Source organism: Lactuca virosa, chromosome 4, assembly GCF_052849685.1.
Source record: "Lactuca virosa cultivar CGN04683 chromosome 4, Lactuca_virosa_CGN04683_v6, whole genome shotgun sequence".
NCBI classification, from domain to species: domain Eukaryota; kingdom Viridiplantae; phylum Streptophyta; class Magnoliopsida; order Asterales; family Asteraceae; genus Lactuca; species Lactuca virosa.
Window position 1 is genome coordinate 58984246 of NC_136429.1, and position 18194 is coordinate 59002439.

The 18194-nt window shown below is 36.5% G+C and overlaps 1 long non-coding RNA gene across 1 annotated transcript; it reads left to right on the plus strand.

Moving 5' to 3' along the window:
- The first annotated feature begins 5454 nt into the window (after positions 1–5454).
- Positions 5455–7076, plus strand: LOC145109778 (uncharacterized). The gene is made up of 3 exons (XR_013709199.1): positions 5455–5747; positions 5825–5869; positions 6875–7076. It is a non-coding gene; the product is annotated as an uncharacterized LOC145109778 (long non-coding RNA).
- Positions 7077–18194: the final 11118 nt, after the last annotated feature.

The following is an 18194-nucleotide window of genomic DNA, read 5'->3' on the forward strand; positions in this document are numbered from 1 at the left end:
GGTAAAATGAGTTATATTTTATTTTCTTTGATAAATGAATTCGTCATTTATGTCATATTATGCACATGACCAGGTATATGATCATGTTATTAACATATCATAAGATACCAATAAGATACATATGATAGTCATTAGATGAATATAAGAACATTCTTAAAGTACTTAATAAGAACTAAGATAATGTATGTGAGTTAGTTAGTTTAGAAGAAGATCTTTATTTAAAGAGCTACTAACTTCAAAAAAGATTAGATAATTATGAATTATAATTGGATTATGACTTCATTATGAATGAAGGATGAGTTTTGATTGGAATGAGCTCCAACAAAAACATAATTGCACATCTACTACAAAATAAGAATACACAGCTACTTCAGAAGCTGCAATCAAATATGATTAGATTAATGAGTTCATTGAAAAACTAAGTTGAATCCTTCCATTCAAGGATAACCTAGAAATATTTTTTGACTTTAAGTTTGTACTTAATCAATCTAAGGGCTCTTAGTCACATCATAACACTAATCATATCCTCCTAGATATTTAACTATACTTAGAATAAAGTCAAATAAGGAGATGATAGTATTCGCAGAATTCACACAAATTAAATTTAGTCAGTCACGTTAACAAAGTCTTTCCTTTAAGCTAAGCATGAAAGGTCAAGCTTGAGTTATAGGACTTTGTTATTCTAAAAATATTATTAGATTTAGATTTAGTATTTTGATATTTGAACATTGTGACAACAACTATTATATTATTTTGATAAATAAGGATATGATAATCACATTAATGCTTGTTGTGTTCTATATTAATATGTTTAATCCATGAATAATCTAATTATTATAAAATTTCATAGTTAGTAATAACTAATGGAGAATTTATGAAGTAACACTAATATGAATTGGAATGATTAACTCTCATAAAATGAAAGTAGACAATAGGTTGTAACCAAGATTCATAAGTACTTGTCAGATAATAAGTATTGGACATGACCGCATTAAGATCACCTCATGGATCGCTATCATGAGTGATACTTGATAAAAGGTAGTATCTTTGTATCCTTAATACCTGAGATTCATATTAGGACTTAAGTGTAGGGATCACTATACTTTGACATGGTCAAATGTTGTTTTTTGACCAGACAGTTACAAAGGCCTATATCAGGTGTGATATTAACTATACAAGAGTCGTATGTAGTCAAGATGTGATTTGTTCCTCTTATGTGTTGAGAGTTATACATCTAATGTGCGTTACCTAAAGTTGAGCACCAAATGAGATTGATTGCGATGTAAGTCTCATGTTCAACATGATGTCTGTAACAAAGGGGTGACTAATAAATTTATCTTATACATCAATTGTAGCCTTGAGGTTTTAGGGATTAGAGGTTGATGAACGAAATTTTTCGTCGTGTGTTATTAAGGGTAGTGAAATATTACTAAACATTCACCACCGTCTGTATCAATCTATGATGAGTCTTCTATAACTGGAAGATTGAAAGATCTTTATGCCCATTAGTCATTATAAAATGATATTTAGTAATGATATATAGGGTGGGTAACAAGTCACTACTTATTGATTATTTATTAGAGTAATTTGATGATTAATAAATATTATCAACACTTGTATTTAATTGAAAATTTATTATTTATGAAAATATTATTTTTTTAGAGAAAATAACACCTAGTAAATCATAAGGTATAAGTTTATAAGTTGTATACATCTTTTTGGACCTTTAGAAGTCCATTTATATAAACATATGTTATATAAATATAAGATTTATATGCTAGTAAATGAATTGGAGCAAAAGACAAAACTAGTTTTGACTTTGTGATGTCAAAACCATAGGTACACAAAAGTGTGGCTTGTGTATTGCTTTTTGGTTTTTCTTTACTCACCCGTGATTGTCGTAAGTCCTACGCCTTCCTTCAATACAATTAAGGTCATATCTTAACGTTAGTATATAAAGAAATACATGCTAGTTGTTTTGGCTAATGAATTGTTCTCCTTTTTCTCATATGGTCGTAGGTTTCTATGGTCTTTTCCTCTCATATCTCTTGCATTGTAAAGCGTAGAATTGTGTGCTTAAGTTGCTTTTCATTTATGGCTTATTTATTACACTACTAGAAAAATTAGAAATACCTACGGAAAATACCTACGGAAATTTTCCGTAGGTAATTACCGACGGAATAGTGACGGAATACCTACGGAAAAGAATGCCCTAGTTTACTAACAGATTTATGACGGAATAGCTACGGAATAGCGACGGAAGGAATCTCCTAGGAATTCCGTCGGTATTTACCTACGGAATACCTACGGAACCACTCTTACTTACGCCAATTAAGAATCTCGTAGGAATTCCGTAGGTAATTACCTACGGAATACCTACGGAACCACCCTTACATGCATCCGTTAACTTTACCTACGGACAAGAAAATCCGTTAACTTTACCTACGAAATACCTACGAACAAGAAAAAAGGAAAAAACGATGGGGGTGGGATTCAAACTCAGGTCTCATGTGTATTGTGCCAAAGACGTTCGGTGCCCGAAATATCAAAAAAAAAAAAAAAAAATCCGTAGGTTGTCCGTCGGAAATTACCGACGGAATAGCGACGGATGGCCGCTTCCGTCGGTAATTTCCGACGGATTACCTACGAATTTTCTTTATTTTCGACATTTTTGGCATCAAACGTCATTTTTTCACTTCGTTTTTTTCACACCTCTATTATACATGATTATCTAGACTTTCACCAAGTTATACCTAATATCTATGTGCGTATAGCCATGTGCACCTTTCGATCTATTACTCCTTTCGCACCGTTGCTCCTTTCACATACATTCACACATAAACACATACACGCATACACATACACAACATTCACATACACACAAATACATATATAAGATTCTCATACATACATACACATACACATACATTCACACATACCTATAGACAGATACACACATATATATATATATATATATATATATATATATATACATACACATATATTCACACATTCACACATACACATACATTCACACATACACTTACATTAACACATACACATACACACATGTACATACATCCACACAACTCGACCATGCTCCATGCATGTCCTATACCCATCCTAGGTCAAAATAAAGGAAAATGAGGGCAAAGGTCCAACTGTAAAGTTACTAACCTTATGGATCCTATGCATGCTACCCAACCCAAGAGCTTTCGGACTTACAAAGGTCCAACGGTATGTCTATGTCTATGTGTATGTGTATGTTTGTACGTATGTATGGGTCTATGTGTGTCTATGTGTATGTGTATGTATGTCTGTGTCTACGTGCGCATACATACACATATACACATACATACATACATACATGAATGTATGTATATATGTGTATATGAATATACGTTGATGCGACCTTGAAGTTGGCTCGATTGGTGTTACACAGCTAAAATCTCCGCCGTCTCTGCAAGATCACAAAGAAGAAAGGGCCGTCAGCCGTTCCCGGGAGGGTGCTCCTGAAAGAACGCTCCGACGGTCAAGTTAGAGGGTTTCTAGGGTTTTTTGGGTGTCTTTCTGAGAGAGAATAGCTTACCTCTTGAGTCTGAGAGCGTATCCTTTTATACTTAGCGCTCTTGCCCAGTCCGTACTAGACAAGATCGCTTTTGAGGAGACAAGATCAGGGGCGCTGATTGGAGGGTCATGTGCCTTCAACCTTCAGGGTGCTCTCATTGGCCTGATGCTACTGTCTGTCTCCTGACCATATCTTTTGTCTTGGAGCTAAGAGTGTCCCTTGGCGGGCGCGAGCTTTTAGTCGGGACAACAGAAATGCCTCTTGGCGGGCGCGAGCCCCTCGCCTAGGCATTCTTTTCCCGGGAGTGCTGGCGGGCGCTGAGCCCGCTATGGCGCTAGGCTCTTTAGCTAGACGCGATTCTGTCGTGCCGTCTTAGGTACGTCATCAAGTCCCCCAGTCCGGTAGCCGTAGCGTTGCAGCGCTAGTTACGGCGTTCTGGACTTGATTAGCCTACACGTGTTGGTTTTCCCTTTACCTGCCGCTCCGTCTTTAATGGCGACGTGAATGCGCATGATGGCTGGCGGTTACGTCATTACCTACGAATTTTCTTTATTTATGACATTTTTGGCACCGAACGTCGTTTTTTTCGCTTCATTTTTTAGCACTTCTACTAGACATGATTATCTATACTTTCACCAAGTTATACCTAATATCTATGTGTGTATAGTCATGTGCACCTTTCGATCTATTACTCATTTCGTACCGTTACTCCTTTCACATACATTCACACATAAACACATGTATGTGTGTACGCATGTGTGGGTGTGTCTAAATGTGTCTATGTGTATGTGTGTATGTATGGGTGTATGTGTGTTTTAGTGTGTTTATGTGTATATATGTATGTATGGGTGTATGTGTGTCTAAGTGTGTCTATGTGTGTATATGTATGTATATATGTGTGTATGTGTATGCATGGGTGTATGTGTCTCTGTGTGTTTATATGTATGTGTGGATGTGTATGTGTATGTGTTTCTAAGTGTGTCTATATGTATGTATGTGTATGTGTATGTGTGTATGTATGTCTATGTGTATGTCTGTGTACGTGTATGTGTTTCTGAGAGAGAGAGAGAGAGAGAGAGAGAGAGAGAGAGAGAGAGAGAGAGAGAGAGAGAGAGAGAGATCTGAAACCTTGGATTGTCTTTGGGTTTAAGATGGTTTTTAGTTAACATTCAAGATAACGTTGATCTTAAATATCATTCTATATATTCTTCGTAAGCAATTTATCTGACAATGAAATAAACATCAGGTTTTCCGTTGCTTTGGTAAATGTTGTTCTATTATAATGATGAATCATTGGGATCCCTTTTTTCCCGTTTTGACACTCAATGCCACGTCAGCGCACACTACAATTCATTAGTTCCACAATAGGGCCACATCATCATGGAGTGCCAAATTAGCGTGCCACGTCACGCAACAACCACGTAACCAGTTAAGTGATCAAGATTAAAACAAATTAGAAAAATCAATGTTTTAATTTAAACAAAAAAATAGTTTTGAAATCAGAAAAGTCAAAATATAATAATTTTTATGCGATTTACCTAAAAATAATATGTATTGTGTTTTTTTTCAAACCTGATTCACAAATTTTATCTCTATAACTAAAGCTTTATAATTTTATAAATCGAATTATATGAAAACAAAATATATACATAATAATACAATTAATCGTATTAAGGTTTTCAAAACAATAAAAGTTGTTCAAAGATTAGGATAAATAATCTGAGTTTTATCCATTTTTATTATCCATGAAAACTTGAAAAGTCCTCACTCATTAATCCATTAATCCATTTTAGCGGGATATTTGACGAAAAATTCTAATTTCCCTCCTAGGTTTCCTCTATCATCCCAATTCCTTATCTGCTTTCCCTCTTTTCTTTCGCTACTACGAAGTCGATCCCCAGAGACCTTCCAATTCCTCTCCGATCTACATACAATCGCCGACTGCCTTTCTCCTCGCCAGTGACACCGTCGCCTCCGTCCAATCCAGCGACGCCGCCTCGCCATTGCTGATTGGCGTGTTTTATTCCTTGTTTTTCCACAACTCAGGCTTGACCGCCCCCGTCTGTGACTTGTACAGCTCCATCGCCGGCGCACAGCCCCGTCGCCGTCGCACAGCCTCGTTGCTGTCGCACAGCCCCGTCGCCGCCACACAACCTTCCTTTGACAGTTCCATCTCCACGTATGCAATTTCTTCTCTTTCTCTTTCTCTCTCTCTCTGGATCTTTACTCTTAATTCTTCTTTTTGATTTCCTTCAGGCGACATTGAAGTATCACATATGAGTTGTCTTCGACTTGTGGACGGTATTCCCCTTTTCAATTTCATTACATTTGTTTGTTTTCAATTTTAGGGTTCTTCTATTTCCTTGAATGGTCATATTCCGAGATCTTTTAGTCAATTCTTCAATGAAAAGCTCACATGCTTTTGAAAACACAAGTCTCTTGAAATCATCTGCATGTCTACACTTGATTTCTTTATAATCTTCTTGATTCTTGCTAATGGAAACAAATGGGGCCCAGTTCGCCCTGATATCCCTCCTCCTGATAAAATCCCAGAATATACACCAGCTTGCCTCATCTCAAACAAAATGGCTCAATGGTAAATACGAAATAAGATCTTGTTTTGATGAATCAATAGAGATGATTATCTAAATTATGATTTATATGCAGGTCTTGTGTATATTACGGTTTATGAGCAGGTCTTGTGTAAATTATGATTTATGAGGTGTTTTTTAGCTATAATTTCAGTGATAAGCATGCTGTTATGTGACTTGACTGATTTTTAGCTATAATTTATGTGATAAGCATGCTGACTTGTGTAAATTATGATTTATGAGGTTGTTTTTAGCTATAATTATGATTCATACATTCATATAGTTGATGAGTTCTGATATCTGTGATAACCAAGCTTGTTTCTGATTTTTGTGCATACATTGACAATATTGTTCCTGATTTTTAATTTTTGGTGTGAATTTATTATCTCTGGTCTGTGTTTTTTGAAATCCGGTTTGTTTCCTGCATCCTATTTTTATTTTATCCATTACTAGCATTATACTTTGGAAATCTATCCAACAAGATAATTTTTACATAAAACATTGTTGGAAGGTGAAGAGATGAAAGTATAATGTTGTAATAAAAAAGTACATTGCTGTATTTAACTGTATAAATATGATTGTGGGTTTATTTTTCAATGAACATTGTATTTTTTTCACCATTTGGATGTTTCCCCATAAATAAATTTGCTCCTATTGTGGTTTAAAATTTGACAACATTTACTAATTATATGTGTTTGACTAACCATTTTTCTAGGTGTGGGTGTTGCAAGGCAACAAGACAAACACAACTTGAGAAACAATTCGCGACTTTTATGTGAGAATTCATTAACCACCCGGTAATCCACCAAATGATTCTCATTTTTTATGTGTTAAACACTTAGTAGTTGACACTTTGAATGTATAGATGATATCGTTTATTGTAATGTTTATTTTTGAAAAATGATGTTTTTTTATAATGTGTTAAACACTTAGTAATGTGTTTGGCGTTTGTAGTTTAACTTAATGAATTTTTACTTCATTTTGGCAAGAATTAATTGAATTGTACTAAAGTACAATGTTATAACCGACAATGTTTATTATAATGTTTAATAGTTTTGTGGTTAAATAATAGTTTATTTTTATAAGTTTAATGTATTGGATTTTTTTTTCTGCATTTTAAGCAGAAAAAAAATCCTTTTTTTTAAAAAATTTTTGTACTCATTTTAGTGACGGAATACCTACGGAAAATCCGTTGGTAATTTTTTCCGTCGGAAATCCGTAGGTAACAAAGTCAATGTCAGTCAAAGCGGTCCTGTTGATAATCTGTAGGAGATCCGTCGCTATTTCTTTCCGTAGGTATTCCGTAGAAAAATTTGAGTCGTCAATAATCCATAGGAAATCCGTCGCTATATCTCTTCGTGGGTATTCCGTCGGTAAATTACCTACGAAAAAGTGTCGTCGGTATTCCGTAGGTAATCTGTCGCAATTCCGTCGCTAACATTTACCCACGGGCGATTATGCTACGACACATTTTCCGTCACAATTCCGTAGGTAAAGTCGTATACCTACGGATTGTGCCGTAGGTAATTTAAGATTTTCTAGTAGTGTTATAAGTTCGTTAAGGATTAAGAAGTGTTTAATACAAGTGAAGACTAGCATCTTGAAGTGGTTTATTCTTGCTTGTTGGATACAGTATAGCGAGCTTTTATTTTGGAGTTTTTGCTTCACTTCATCAACTTTTAATTTTCCATGAGAATCAAGTCTTCAAAGGTTGTGTTTTTTTTTTCTTCTATGATTGTTTTAATATTTTCATGCTTTGCAAGATGATCATTGATGAGTGAAAACGGTTTTAAAATTATTCATTTTAAATTCTTTTCGTTGCTAAACTAATTTTTTTTATAGACTATTTTCTTAGTAAAACCCAACAGTAAGAAGTCACATTAATTTCTCTTTTAAACATGTAATTTAATGTAGATCTTATTTTAAGTATTTTGTTATGTATATTGATCTCAATGCATTGTTTACAAAAAAAAATAAAATTAAACAACTTTGTATGAATGACTTAATTATAATTGGATAGATTTATTATAATACAATGCCATAATAAAAACAAATGAAAATAAGATGTTATAAAAAAAAAAAAATCCATCCATTGTTTTTAAATAAACGTGTATAAGAGTACTTTGCTTTTGTTCATAGTCTTCATAGCAATTTTTTTTTTTTTTTTTTTTTTGTAAAACCTAATTTTTTTAGAACAGAGATATATTAAAATTCTATAAGACAATAGAAGAAAAAAAAAAAATTACAAAGTAGCTACATGGGAGTTACACAACTAACGACCCCAAAACATTTTAATTCTTACGCCTATTGCAAATCGAAAAATAAGAAAAGGACACTACATTATCAAAAAGTAAATCTCCCGTATACTTCTTCCTCCAAAAATTAGTTTGTTCCTGAATTTCCAAATAAACCAAATCGTGACAATAACCACAGAAGTATCTCCTATTAACACCTGGCAAGTATCTCCTATTAACAGCTGGCATACTAGAAGAATTCACAACATGAAATCAAAAACCTTAAAAGGTAAAAGGTAACCAGAGTACCCACCAAACAAGAATCTGATGCCATAGAAGAGGAAAGATCATTAAGTGAAACCTAGTTGCTATGCTCATAGAGTCTAGAGAAAACATATCGTTTCAAAAAAAAAAAAAGTTAAATTAAACTTTCATTAATTATGTATATATTATTGCCAAAGAAAAAAAAAAGTCATTACTTGTTATTAGTATTTGCAAATTAGCCCTTGAACTTCCAAAATATTTAACAAGCTAACCGTACGTGCAAAACCCATTACCAATTTCAACCGCATCGCCATCCATCAATTTATTTTGAACAAAAGTTATCACCAAATAAGTTATTTGAAATAAAAAATAATAATAATAATTGGATTCGACAGAAGTTATTACTATACTTTTTATCCGTTTTGGATATGGCAAGATTAGAAATATATAACTTATATATTGACAGCGATAGCATTAATTAATTAAGTATTAATAGAAATTCTATTATAATATTTAATTATTTATTTAAAGAGACCACTTGGAAGGCCACTCATACAGTGGAACCATTTCTCTGTGATGAGTAGTTGTCTGGAACAAAAACGACAACACAAAATTCTAGATAATAATCTGCACAAGCTAAGAACCCATTTGTTTGTAGAATAACTAAAACTGCTTGGAAAGATGTATTGTACATGTTAATACAACCACAAGATCAGTGATAGCAGAGATACTCAGCTCAAATTAAACCCTAAAGCACCAATATTGTTGGTGGTGGTGGTGGTGGATGATGCGGCTGATGACAGTAAGAAAGTGGTGGACGTTACAAGGTATGGTGATGGTGCCTTTCTGTTCGAACCCATACTCTTCTTCGGCCTCCTTCAACAGCTGCATGAAGAGCGGGTGGTTAAAACAGATAATTGGAACCACAAATCTTTGTTGCTCACCGCCTGCTTCACCGACATTCACAGCTAAGCACCCTTTCGGCACCTGCACCTGATGATGCTGCTGCGCCCTCCCACCACGATATTGAGGAAGACGAACCAGATGCTTGCTGATTGCAGTGCTACCCATTAGAATTTCTGATCAGTAGTGGCCTAATGGGAGACTGAAGTTGTAGGGGGTACGTAGGAGAGGGTTCGATATGATCGAGGTTAATGGCAAGAGGAAATTGATAACACGTGGGTTATCGGTTGGAGATACGTGGAAGATGCATGGTCGGGATTAACCGTATTCAACTCCAACAACATATATATACACACTTTCCAAGTTGGCAAATTATATATTACATTTTCATATGTATGTGAGTATGTGTTTGATTTCTTTTATTTCAGGAGATTCTTAGTATTTTAAAGTATCTTTTGCTTTACTTGTTTAATTATAAAGAAACTGATATTTATCATATTAATTTTATTGTTTACGAATAGGTATTGTTAGGTTGGAGGGTATGTTGTCATTCTTATCCGAATTTTTCGGTAGTTATATAGACATTATCTCGCCTTCATGTCATTTTTACCATAAAAATATGGTTATTTTTGCCAAGATCACGACAAACATTTTAAAATTTCATAAAACAATTCAATTTTAATAAAAAACATAAATTTCATTACTTAAAAAAAAACAACATGACACTAAAAAAACTCGTAAACACTTAGAAAACAAAAATAACTAAAAATTTTAAACTTACAATGTAATAATAATAAATAAATAAATAATTAACTAATTAACATAACATTTATTAACGCCGGATTTCACCGCCAAAGCAATTTCAAGCACCTCCAATGTCATGTGACTTGTGTCTAGCGTTAGTAGTTTCATGTCAGTATCACTATAACAATCGGACCCTATGGAGACGACAAATTCAGACCCTATCCAGACGACAAGTCGTCGGTATAGGGCATGGAGACGACAAGTCGTCGACAAAGGGTCGTCGGCACAGGCGTGTCGGCATAGATGTCGTCGGCATAGTTCCACCTATTGCGACGACATGTTGTCGGTACAGCTTTCGTCAACCATATTCTCAGGGAAAAAAAATAAAGTTTTATTAAAAATCTGTGGCGACGACATGTCGTCGGGAAACCTATAGCGACGACCAGTCGTCGCGAAAGGTCTAAGCTATTACGATGACATGTCTACAAAAACGACGTCGTACTTTATTTCAGGAACATGTATTTAAAATAAATGGAAAAGCTATTTTTCGTAACCTATCCCGACGACATGTCGTCGGTATAGGTTATATAAAACGACGGCGTTTTCTATTTCTGGAACATGTATTTAAAATAAATAGAAAAGCTATTTTTCGTTACCTATCCCGACGAAAAGTTGTCGGTACAGAGTTTCAAAATACCGTGAAAAATTTTGTCGTTACCGCTAGACCTGTAGCGAAGACATGTCGTTGGCACATATATCCTGGTCAAAGCAATTTAGTCAAAGTTTGCAAACGATGTGCCGACGACAAGTCGTCGGCATAGAGGTCCTTTTAGCGACGAAAATCATCGTCGGCATAGGTGTCGTCGGCATAGGTCCATATTCTTGTAGTGTATCCCTTTGTTTCCTATGCTCTCTTTCGGAAGCAACTTGTAAAAATTTGTTCATTCTTTCATTTAGACCCTTCACCTCGCCCCCGTTACTTTCAAGTCATATGAATCTACCGCTTTGTCTTTTTCTTTGCATTTTGCTTTGTCCATTCTCATTGGTCGGGGATGTGGTGTAACTTTGTAACGCCCCAAATATCCCATGTAATTTTTTTTGTTTTAAGTATATCAAAACCATCATTGATTCATTCCAAAACCCATCAAAGTGTGAAAATGTATAAAATAGTTATCAAATTAAAAATCATATAAAATGCGAAACACTGGTAGATGCGATGCAATCACGTCGAACTTTTCCCTTTGGAACCGGAAGTACCTGAAACATAAACATAAAGTTATAAGCACAAAGTTTAGTGAGTTCCCCAAAATACCACATACCATACAAATAATTGTCATGGGCTACCGCCAGCGTCTTACAATCCAAGTGACATGGGCTACCCCCATGGTCTTTCATGTAATTGTCATGGGCTGCCCCTCATGGTCTTTCATATAAATGACATGGGCTACATCCATTGTCATTCTTGCAATTGTCATGGGCTGCTCCATGGTCTTTCATAAAAATTCCACGGGCTACCCCCGGGGTCTTCCATGCAAGTATCATAAAGAAAACTAGCATACTACACAATTCAGTGGGCCGACATTGGTACCTTCGACCTACAAGTACAATGAGAAAACTCACCTCAATACAAAGAAAAACAAATCTCACACTAGAGCTGCTTCTATAAAAGCTCCTCACACTAACATATCCAAAACAAACCTAATTAACAATTTGGGTGATAATCCATAATCAAGGGTCCATTACATACTTTCTCTCTCTAGGGTAAATATCCATTTTACCCTTCCAAGGCTAGTCCCTTGCAAACATAGCCTAAAGCCCTAGAAATGACCAATTCCTCTTCTGGGGCTACGCCATGCGTAATCCTGCTCTATGCCTTGCATAGAGTGTTTCCATAAAAAATAGGGCTAAACTAGGTTGTGTGTTGCATAGCCAGGTTTATGCCCTACGTAACTTTGCAGTTTTCCAACTCCCACATTAAGCCCTTAATGTCTTAAGACCAAACGTTCAACAATTAGATCTTGTAACATCCCGATTCCCAGGTATGAGATTATTCCCTTAAGTATGTTTTCCTTTTGAACTCGGCGTGTTGGTAGCCTCAACACGGCATGTTGAAGGACTTTTGGGCCGCGTATTTTTATGGACCAACACAACGAGTTAGTGAGGGGAAACTCGACGTGTTGGTGGCTGGATGAGAAACCCTAAATTTTAGGGTTTTGCACCTTATATAATCCCCTTAAGTCCCTACGGCTGATCTTTTATCATACTCCGAACCCTCTTATCGGCCCTTATGAACACCAATCATCCTTCTATCTCATATTGTGAACTAGGAGGGCATTTTGGAGCAAAAGAAGAAGAAAGTTGGAAGAAGGAAGCAAGGATCTAGCAAGCAAAGCTCTCATCTTCAGTTTGACACTCTTCTGGACCTTTGTAAGTGTCCAAGATTAGATTTTTATCCCTCTATGTAGCTAGATCTTGAGTTTTGTCCCTTTTCTCGTTTATTCTTGGATGTTGCAATGGATGGACCTCATAAAGTTTGCAACTTTATGAATCTCCAGGTCAAGATAACCTTGTAGTGGTTTTGATCTGACCCTTAGTTAAGTTTTGATGCCATGCATGGAGTTTAAGCCATATTTTCCTCTTTTTGACCTATTTTGGGTTCAAGACATGCATTGGACATGCATAGCTTTAAAGCACCAACCTTTGGGTCGATTTTGAGGCTAGAATCTCTTTTGGAAAGGTTGGGTTCCAGATCTCAAGGATTTTGTGCTTATTGGTTAAGCCCTTGAATCTTCAAGCCTTGTGAATGGGTTCATGAGCATTTGGAGTAGCCCCAAAGGATAAAGTTAGAAACTTTATCCTTTTTGATAGCATTTGAGGATAGATCTGAGTCTTGGATTCTCTGGAATCATAGGATCAGCTGAATACATTAAGCTCGGGTAAACTCGACGAGTTTTCAAGCCAACTTGGCGTGTTGGCTGGATTTTTCCCAACCTTCTGATTACTGTAGGAACTCGACGAGTTTATTGGTGCACTCGATGAGTTGGGTCAACATGGACTGTTGACCTTGACCGTTGACCTTGCTTTGACCATGGTTGACCAAGTTGACTTTTGAGGGCATTTTGGGTATTCCGGGATTGTGATGGAATTGGTCACATGGTGGTTATAGGCATTTGAGTCAGGAGTTGAGATTCGGAGTCAGATCTTATCAGTTCTACATTACTTGAGAGGTGAGTGTTCCTCACTGTACTTGTTGAGTCGAAGGCACCAAGGCCGACCCTTTTGGATTGTTATCCTGATTATTGCATGATTGAGTATAGTTGTGATCTGTTAGATTGGTATCCTGGTATTTAGGATGTTGCTATGCTTAGTGATATGTAAGATCTGTTTGTCTGTTGCTGACTGGTTCATAATATGATTATCTGTATTATGTGCACATGATTGGTTGGTGGCTGGGGCTTCACTGCTTTGTGCGTAAGCCAACAGGCCGGGGCATTCCAACCCGATGGTTGAGGACCTAGGGTATTCCATCCCGAGGATGATTGGACCCATAGTATGATGGCATTCCAACCCAATGGTTGAGGGGCCTGGGGTATTCCAAACCGATGGTTGATTGGACCCGTAGTATGCTATTATTATATTTGTGTTGTTTGTTATATATTGGTATTTTGGGGGAAACTCACTAAGCTTTGATCTTACTATTTTTTATTGTGTTTCAGGTACTTCTGAGGATCGCGGGAAGGCGAAGGCGTGATCGTGCACCTCCTCGTATTTTATTTCACGATTTTGGGATTTCTCTGATGTTGAACTTATTTTGAAAACAATTTCTAAACAATGATGGGTTTTGAGTAAATTTGAAAGTTTAAAATTTTTGAGAATTTTATGAATGTTACAGATCTGAACCTAATGGACGTCTAAAAGGGTAAAGTTCCCGCCTTTATGCCTTTGCATGGCTTAATAGAGCCCAAAACCAAACCCTAGGTCAATACCACCCTTTAATGACCTCAACCCCTTGGATAAGTGAAAGATAGCAACAAAAAGTTCATTTTTATGACATATGATCCTCAGAAACAACATAAAATGACAACCTTAAGCTATGAAGTAGCTTTGACTCACAAGAACCAAAACCATGGGACCAAAAGCTTGCAAATCAAGAATCTAGCCTAGATCTAAGCCATAGAACTATAAAGGTGAGAGCTTTATACCTCTAGAAGTTTGAAAAAGAGATGAAAGCTTTGGATCTTCAAGTTTGAGCCACACCAATAAAAAATGATTGACTTCTCATTCTTTAATATGCACCAAGAACTCACAAAAGGGCTTAAACAAGCTCACAAGGGATTGGGGTTTCGAAATAACAGCTTGGGGGAGTGGAGGCTGATGATAACAGAGGCCTCAAGGGACTTAAGGTCTTTAAATAGGGTCTCAACCCTAAAAGACTTAGGGTTTGGTGTCTAAGTAATTACGCCCTACGTGGGGATTATACGCCCTGCGTAGAGTATAAAGTCCTCGCGTTCATTAAACGACTTACACCCTGCGTAATTCATTACTTATTATGCCTTGCGTAAGGACCATTTTTGCAAGAAAATTTATATTTAAGCTATGAATGAAAAATATCTGATAAACGGGTGTTACAAACTTGAATCGGTTCATCATCGTTGAGGTCGTTCCCAACACGAGCTTCCCATGTAATCTATTCGGATTTGGATGTTCTTGGGCGTTTTGAACCACTATCGATATGCTTGTCGGACGTTTTGCTCTTTTCCATTTTTGGTTATCTTTCACCACATTATAAACTCAATAAACTTGAAAGCATTCTTGTTTTCTTGATGGTACACTTTTAGATCTTTCTTCAAAATCACGTCATCACATTCTCCACTTTTCAATTGACGTTTCATGTTGTTATACAAATCAATAAACACCATGACTTCCTTGTTTGTCTTCCCTCATTTGGAATACCCTTGTTGTTTTGAACAATATTATCCTTTCTTCATTCCTTTGTGGAACCTTTTTGTAACTCGCCTAAAAAAATGGTCATGTCTTTGGTCTTTACCAACCTTCGCATCTTCGGAAACATCGATCCATGTTTGTGCCAGTGCTATCACTTATCCGGGTTCCCATGTTTTTCCTGCCTCGTTGTCTTTTCTTTTATTCAATTCTTCGTTGGGTTGGGTTTCTCGAATGATTTTGGGTTCGGAATCGGACTGCTCTTGAGTTCCTTTAACGAATTCAGGTTGAGACAAAAAAACCAAAGAAATTAAATTTGGTGTCGGGTACGGTTTGTGGTTGTGTTTGTGGGTGTCGGTGTTGTTGTGGGTATTGTTGTGGGTGTTGTTGTGGATAATACAGTAGCATATCGCCATATTCACAAACTAGGGGCAAATAAATCTGTTGATCATAAGGTCTTAGGGTGTCTTTTGGTTGTTTAGGTGGTTGGAAGAAGACATCTAGAGATTTTTGAGAAAAAAAGTATATAGAAAGATAGAAGAATTGGATTTAGGTGTGGTAAATAAAGGTTTGTGAGGTTTTATTTACAGGTAAAAAAGGAAAAAATTGAATTTTAAATTTTTTTACCGTACAAAGCATTGGGAGAGGAGAAAGAAGAGTAAAGAACAGAGAAAGAGTGCGGTAGTGTAACATCCTGTTTCGAGAAGTTCTTATTTCAAGATTTTGGACAATAAATGGTTCAAGTAAAGGCCTTGGGCTTTAATGGAATAGGGTTTAGACCCTATTAGATGTTGATAATATTGGTTATGTGATCCAAGCCTTGGTTTATCTTTTGGAGTCACATGGTAAAATAGGAAAAGTGATGTTTCAGACTTCTTTCATGAATTAAGGATTTTAGTTTGGTATGTTTTAAGTCAAAAGTAATTATATAGAACCGTGGGGATCTTCAATACCTTTTCTTGCATAGAAAGAACACCGAAAACGGAGTTGAAACGAAGAAGTTATGGTTGTTTTTAAGTTGAAGTGGAAATTGGGGGTTTTGTCCTACACAGGGCGTACGAAAGTTACGCACGGCGTAGCTGCTATGCAGGGAGTAGCCAAGTTACACAGGGCATAACTTGCTAAGTGTGGATCATGTTTCTAATGAGCTACACATGACATAACTTAGGTTATGCAGGGCGTACTCGCGACAAATCAAACCCCTAAGTTATCAGTTTTGAGCCCTATTTAAGGGCTCTAACTTATGGGAAACCCTCTCATAACCAACCTCTATCACCTAAGATCATTCCTTGAGAAACCCTAGCCTCCTCACTCTTGTTTTGAGCCTGTACATCATTTATGAGCTTATTTCTCCATTGGAAGGTGGATTCTTGAAGAACACGGTTGTGGCAAAGTTTATAGAAGAAGGATTCAAGTATAGATATAACAAGGTTACTTCATTCCTCGACCATTGTGAGTAAACCATTCCTTGATAAATCTGTAATAGTGTTCATAAATGACATTCTGATTTACTCAAAGAGCCAGCAAGAGCATGACAAACACTTACGAACAATATTAGAAGTTTTGAAGAAGGAGAAGTTGTATCCAAAGTTCTCAAAATGTGATTTTTGGATCTGAGAGGTGCAATTCTTGGGTCATGTGGTTAACCAAGAAGGAATAATGGTTGATCCAGCAATGATTGAAGTAGTGATGAAGTGGGAATGACCAAAAAGTCCCACTGAGATTCATAGTTTTTTAGGATTAGCTGGATATTACCGAAGGTTTATCCAAGGCTTTTCTTCGATAGCTGCTCCATTAAATGCTTTGACCCATAAAGGAGCTACATATACATGGAGTAAGAAACATGATGAAGCATTTGATAAATTAAAGAAGAATTGTGTGAAGCACCCATTCTTTCTTTACCTGACAGAGTTGAAGACTTCGTAGTTTATAGTGATCCATCTGGAGTTGGTTTAGGGTGTATTCTGACCCAGAGAGATAAAGTGATAGCACATGCATCTCGACAACTGGAAGATCACGAGAAGAACTACACCATTCATGATCTGGAATTGGTAGCAGTAGTATTCACATTAAATATATGGAGGCACTATCTTTATAGCACAAAGTGCAAACTCTTCATTGATTATAAGAGTCTCCAGTATCTCTTTGATCAAAAGGAATTTAATATGAGACAATGGCTCTGGCTGGAATTACTCAAGGATTACGACTGCGAGTTACTTTACCACCTTGGTAAAGCCAATGTCGTAGCAGATGCTTTGAGTAGAAAGATAAATTCGGAAGGAAGAAGCCATCGGCTTTGAGAATTAAGATTGTCTCAACAGTTATAGAGAGTATTAAGAAAGCTCAGGAAGAAGCTTTGGAGAAAATGACCCAAAAAAAGAGCGTTTAGGCAAACCATTGGAATTCGGTACAAACGGCTAAGGTTTGAAGGTATTCCAAAACAGAATTTGGGTGCCTTAGATGGGACGAATGAAAGATTTTCTCATGGAATAAGCTCACAAGACCATGTACTCGAGCCATCCCGGTGACAATAAGATACATAGGGATCTGAAACCTTACTACTGGTGGCCGACGATGAAGCTCGATGTTGCAAAGTATGTAGCAAAGTGTGTAACATGTGCTAGAGTTAAAGAGCAACATCAAAAACCGTATGGGAGTTTGGAGCCCTTGCATGTACCCGTGGGTAAGTGAGAAGACATGATGATGGATTTTGTGACTAAACTACCCAGGACAAAGAATGGTCACAACATGATTCGGGTAGTCGTGGATCGATTCACAAAGAATGCACACTTCATAGCAGCCAATGAGAGATGGTGTATGGATAAGCTTGCAAATGCCTACGTGAAAGAAATAGTAAGACTGTTGGATTAGTGTCTAAGCCCATAACTATTATTGGTATGTACTTGACCCGATTTGGCATGGTCCATTTGGGTTGCATAGCATCGGAAC